A 6,803-nucleotide genomic window follows, 5' to 3' on the forward strand; every position below is an offset into this window, starting at 1 on the left:
ACCTGGTTAGTAGAATATAAGGTTTTTCATAAAAATATTGTCGACTTCAGTACAAAATATAGAAAAGGAAAAAACATTCTATTCGTAATTTTAATCTGCATCAGAATTGTAGAATACTCAGTATAAAAATTCAAAAAGACAACTGGTTAATAAGTATACAATTTTTCATTAAAAGACTTTAGTAAATAAAGACAAAGTTAAAAGTGAAAAGGATAAAAATTGACCGTTTCAGATATGGATCAATTTTATGGAACACCCAGTACATATATGGATTTTCTAAAAAGCGGCTGGTCAGTAAATATACAACTTTTCTTCAAAAGGTTTCATGAAAAAATTAACAAAATGAATCAGAGAAAATCTGGTCCACCTGTGTCAGTTTTATGAAACATCCTGTACAGAAATTGCAAAAAACATTTGGTTAATAAGACACCGTGTGTAGAAATATCTATTTGAAAATTTAGGTAGGTAGTGAAATGAGAAAAAAATCCTAGTCCGTCTGTGTCATTTTTATGAAACACTTAGTATATAAATTTGCAAAATGCCTCTGAGTTCTACAATATAATATTTTTCATAAAAATATTGCCACAATAAATTTCTGAAATATACAGAAGCCTCTAGACCGATAATTTTAACTTGGTCAGTTATGTAGAACATGCAGTATATTAACTCCAACTTATTTCTACTGATTCTTAACTTTTGACGTTTGGGGAGTAATAAATACGAATGCAATATAGTAAATTCACGAAGCAAATGTACTAATACAAAGCTTCAAGGGTTTAGGTACTATGGATTGGTTTAAAATTATGCAGTTTTAGAGGGCAAGTACATACGTTAATTCGGGGGACCGGTATCGTAATCGTAGGCATGTCAAACGGTAGAGCTGCGAAAATGTAAATAACAACCTAACCTAATAATAAGAAATACCTGTATATGTCGTGGCGTAGCAATGTATTAAGGTTAAAAAAAGGCCTAGTAAGATAAAATAACGGTTCGCCGCGACCCTACAGACGTCTTTCGCGTTTGACGTGAAATTATTTTGACATAATTAATCTGACGTTTCTAACGACATTCGAATTTTCTCCGGGTGGGCGTGTCTTAAAGCTTCAATCTTTACGGTTTGTGAAATGGTCGTCTGTCGTAGAAGAGATCTCAAAAAAAAAGGCAAAATTAAATATGAAAACGCGAAAAAAACGTTACAAAAATGCCCCTGAACGACTAAGGAGGAACGACTGAGTATCTGTGCCAAGTCGCACGCCGTTTCGAGGCTCGCGGAGAAGGAATTTTAAATGGGGCAAAATTCACATTTTTCGGCCTACCTAGAGAGTGCATTTTAACGTATTTACGGCCGCATTTCGAATCCCTCATTTGATTTCGCGGAAAGTTCTTAAATAAAATATCGTAGAAAATAGGGGAAATAAAAAATAAAAAAAAGCCGTACCCGCGCGCAATTCGAGACGATCGCGAAAAGCCTTCCTGGCAATAAGTCGGCGCTTTTTCGGGGCGATTGTGCGACGCAGACGGAGCTATCGGATTTTAATATATATATGGATTTCGGGAGCAGATAGTACAACGAAAAATAATGGTACTTTATCATATACATTTATTTCGAAATCTAAATCGTTTTTGAAATACAGGATGTTAATAGTTAAAAAAATATATTTACTGCAAATATCTTCTTATACAATATAATGTACACCAAACTTAGTTCACATATCTTTATTATTTCTGAAGAAATTTAGAGTAAATTAATTATTTTTTAATTATTAACACCCTATATCTCGAAAACGGTTGAGATTTCGAAATATGACAAAGTACCACTATTGTTCCGTTGTAATATCTGCTCCCGAAGTCTCATAGATTAAAACTAAGACACCCTGTACAGTTACTTTAGGATATCTTACAACTAGGCATTTACTATGCGCCTCTTACAGCAACAATGACCGGAAGTGTTGTAGCTTACATCAATCAAGTATTGAGTATGAATTATAAATTAAAAATAATGCCGTTAATTCTACATTATGATTTTTTAATCGCATTTGCATGATATAAAACAAGTATTTAATTTCTGAAATCGAGTTCTTTTTTTTGTTCAATTACCTTAAGGTAGGTAGTGATAGTAATTGACTTAACAACTATGAGAAAAACAGAAATTAAGTAATTTAGTAAAGTAGATAATGTATCTGATATACCTGTCTGTCTGAACCCAGAAACTAATTTGTAAACTCATTAACTTGGGTGAGATTGTGCAGATATCGATTCATCTAATACTACTCGTATATGTATCCTTCAGGGAGAACTGTTGCAAAGTAGACTACTAAATTTTAAAACAGCAACAACATTTTAAATTTCAACTTTCAACAAAAACATAGACGTTTTTTAAACATTTTTGTTACAGAAAGTTGCAAGATAAATTTAGGTACACGAAAAGTTGGAAATCTTTTTTACAATTTTTCATAAAAGTCAAATCAAACATAATTATAAACTGGAGTAGTATTATTTTAAATCTGATTAGGAGCCCCATGGATTTAAATCTTTTCGAATTTTTATATTTCTGAAATTGTTCTTATGTACAGAGTGTACATTTCATTTTTCTGATTAGATCTAGAAAAAAAAAATATGTTTTAATGAATTCCTATTCTGACAATGTCTTTTACCTGTAAAATTTACTTTGCAATTTCGCCTTTCAAAATAGTTTGGAGGTTTATCGGGTACGGAGGTACGTCTAAAAGTCTAACGAGAGTTTCTGTACATTCGCTAGTGACTAAAGTAGATTGATTTGGCAACGTTGCACTTGGCTGGCTTTGTTTGGATGCCTAAGCTTGAAATATACACCATATGTCACACCTGCGAATTTCAAATAATACGCTACGTCGAGAACCGCGGCGCGAGAAACGCATATGGACGTTAAGTTAATCAACAACAGTAGTTTGAAGGAGAATTATCATAAATTATGTATCTTACAAGTACCTAATCGATTTCTACAAGCTGTCATACGGTTCCTTAGATATCGGTTTCCTATTTATACAAGTTACTGTAAAAACTGTTAGTCAATTGCTGCGCATTCTAAGTGGAAAGACCAAAAAAATCTGCATTCTCATAAGACTGTACTAAATTGTGAAAAATTATTTTATTAATATCTCGTCTCTTAGGTATCCAAACTAGTCATTTTTTTTTTGAGGATTTTCTTCATGTTAATAAGCTTATATTAATTTTTTTATGAATATTTGTTCGTCCATTCCAAGTCAGATAAACCTCCTTAAGGAGTAACACCACTGTAAAATGCTAAAATAAAGCATTTTTTGCCATTGTTTTGTTAATGGAAGGAAAAGCAAAAGGACAATAATATTCAGAAGTTATTAACCATGTCCTAAGTGTTCAATACAAAATTATTCATAAATAATACAAAATGGCAACGCTGAAGCCATTTTCCCTGAAGGATGTTGAATTTGAGGCGCTCTGCGGCAAGCAGTGTAACTGACGCTTTGAATAGGGGAAAAAACATAAAAAATCTCTTAATCGACAGGAGTATGGTTAGAGAAATCCGTAGAGGATTTTGAAAACAATAATTTTTGTGAGACTGGCGTGCATTTGAAATAAAAAGTTACATTTCTGATCGAAAAAGGAGCAATCATCTGTCAATAAATAATGTTAAAATGTATTTCTCTTCGGAATATTTTTTTAAAAATATGTCAAAATCTGTGTGAATAGAATGAAAATTAAAAAGACGGTGACGTATAAAACTAGGGTGACGTAAAAACCTTAACAAAACTGCAAAAATGAAGATACTTGAATTTTGCAAATTTCTTTTAGTTTCTGCATATTTACACTATGTGTGTACCAAATTTCAAGTGTCAGCAAAGCTTCGAACAAATTTGGCAAAGTTTCGAGTTTCAGATGCCGATGAATGTATAACACCTTATAGAACAAAAAGTTTTGCTCTCCTGATTTTCGGCTTTAGCGTCATTATTGTATATATATTGAACTATAGTTTTCGAAAGTTTTATCACTTTTTGTTTATAATTGACATTTTTACAGCAACTTAAAAAAATTAGCGTTTTATACCGTTTTTTCAATCTCACGCCTTTCTTATTGCAAATTTCGTAATCGGACCACCGCCATTTTGTAGCTATTTTTATTACGAACAAAATCATGTCCTAAGCATTTTTTCCTACAAAGTCATCCCGCTGAGTTATATAAAGAAAACTACTAAAAAAAATTTTTTTCACGATTAAATTGTTAATAATTTTTTTTCCTGATAAAATACTTTGTCAATCAAATTAGCCTGTTATTGTACTCATCATTTAAAGTATTCCTGTGTAGTTATTTCCGAGTTATCAAGAAAATGTCACCAACAGTAACTTTTCGGCCTCTGCCGACTGGAGTAATATAATTAATGTTAGTATGACTGGACTGTTAAAATGAAATAAATTTTATAGCATGATTTATCTATGAAACATGATGTTCCTGAAACCAGATAGGCAAGGGAAATAATTGGGTAAAATGGAAGAAAGTACTTTTAGGACTGAGCCGCAGCACTGACTGTATAATATTTTGAGAAAATATTTTCTTATATATTCTGGTAAATTATTATTTTTTAAATTTCAAAATTTTTATAAATTAATCAATGCTGTTAAAGATGATTTGTTAGATTTTAATACCTAAAATGTATTTTCCTTTATATTCAAAATCATATATTCCAAAATAGATAAAGATTTTATAATAATCCTTAATATTCAGTCCCGAAAAACCGCACACAAAAGAGTTATTATCAATTTTTTACGTAATAATGGACATTTTAGCCCTTTAGAGCTTCTTCACAATCTCGCTGAATTTTTTTTTGTAGATCAAAATTATCAAAGTTATAAGAGAAACATAAAAAATAATTTTGAGGTTATGTGACCTATGTGACCTATGTGAATTATTATGTTTTCAATATTTTTATAAGTACCTACAATCACCCCGTAATCTTTTACACTTTGTTCTAGAACCCCTTGTACAATTCTATCCACTTGGATCAACGAAAAATAATCCGCTTAGATCAAATTAAAAGCAGAAGGTATATAATTTTTTCTTATTCATGTTTTATAGCCGGCTTTTGAAAGATAGGCATGGAGATAGGCATATCTAATTAAACGTAAACCATCAAAATTAATAATAATAATTTAGTCTAAAACTATGAATAAATTAACTTTACTATACAGGGTGGCCAAATGAAAACGAAACAGAGCCATTTTCAGGAACTGCGTCAAAATTGTAGAAAAACGCTCAGACCCGTCGATTTTAGATTAAAGGGGGACATTCTTTGCTGGTATTTTTGACTCCGCCACTTTCACCCCCAAGCAAAGGTAAGCATCACCCCAAAATATTTAAATGGCATTGGGGGTTAAGTAATATTTCTTTTGAAAGCTCTTACAATTCTCTTTACAACATACTTCAAATTTTATAATTCCCCAACTACTTTGAAAAAAAAATTACATTTTAAAATTTAAATTATGTTTAGTTGCTTACTACTACTTAGTTGATTAAAGTTCAATAATGACCACCCGCTTCCATACAACAATAAAGATTTTGTTTGAAACGTTCGCGCACATTCCTAAGCATTTCCGAAGTGATTCGACGGCATTCGTCGAAGATTCTTTGACGCAAATCTTCCAGCGACGCTGGCTGTGTTTTATAGATTTTACTTTTTAGGTATCCCCACAAAATGAAATCAAGGGGCGATAAATCCGGTGATCGTGGAGGCCACTTAATGCTGCCTCATCTCTCAATCCAATTCCGTAGAAAACATTGGTCCAAATACTGACGGACAATTAGCGCATAATGCAGAGGAGCACTGTCCTGTTGAAAAATCAAATGATCTTCATCATACTCTGGAACATTTTCAATAATATCAGTCAAGGCAATAGCGTCCCCCAGTAATTGCAAATACATTTGGCCAGTCAAATTATCAGGTAGAAAAAAGGACCCACCGGTCACCGAAAATTCCAGCCCATACATTTAATTTTTCCGGTTGCTGTGTATGCACCTCGTGAAAAACTCTTGGGTTTGACTCGGACCAATAGCGGTAATTCTGACGATTTACCGTCCCGTTCAAGAAAAAATTGCATTCATCAGAAAAACAGATGTTCATTATTTCGCAAAATTGCAAAAGGCGGTCATAATCATCCCCATGAAGTTCCTGGACTAAATCTATTTTGTATGGATGGATTTTATTCTTCAAAATGGTTTGATTGATCCCAGACACAGATGCCAGCTGCCTTGCGCTTAATGTGGGATCAAAATGAACTTGTTTCAAAACTGCAACTTCACTAGCTTCATTAACTATAGGTTTTTCAGTTTCTCGTTTATTGGCTACGTTCCCTGTCTCTTGAAAATTTTTTACTAACTCTAGAACATCCTCTTGACATGTCGATCTCGATGTTATTCATTAAATAGCTGAGCTGTTCTATTCGCACATTTATTGTTCATAAAGTAAAGCAAAATTATATCTACCCTTTCCGCAATTGAATAAACCATAGTGTTTAATTTACAAAAACACAATTAAATAAACTACCAACTAACGCTTCCAAATAATACTAGAAAATAATTTGGAATCCACTAATTTTACGTTCATTGTGTGTGTATAGCATTCATCGCAAAAAACCAATGTAACGCAAGAAATACTAAATTTATACCATTGGCGTACTTAACTCGAATGACTGACATTTTTACCGTTACTAATTGTTTGTACATAAGTTTCAACTTTAAAATCAAAATTCTTAATAAGTATTGGGCGGAATTATAAAATTTAAAGTCTGTTGTAA

The sequence above is a fragment of the Anoplophora glabripennis genome, unplaced genomic scaffold (assembly GCF_000390285.2).
Source record: "Anoplophora glabripennis isolate ALB-LARVAE unplaced genomic scaffold, Agla_2.0 scaffold223, whole genome shotgun sequence".
Classification (NCBI taxonomy): Eukaryota; Metazoa; Arthropoda; class Insecta; order Coleoptera; family Cerambycidae; genus Anoplophora; species Anoplophora glabripennis.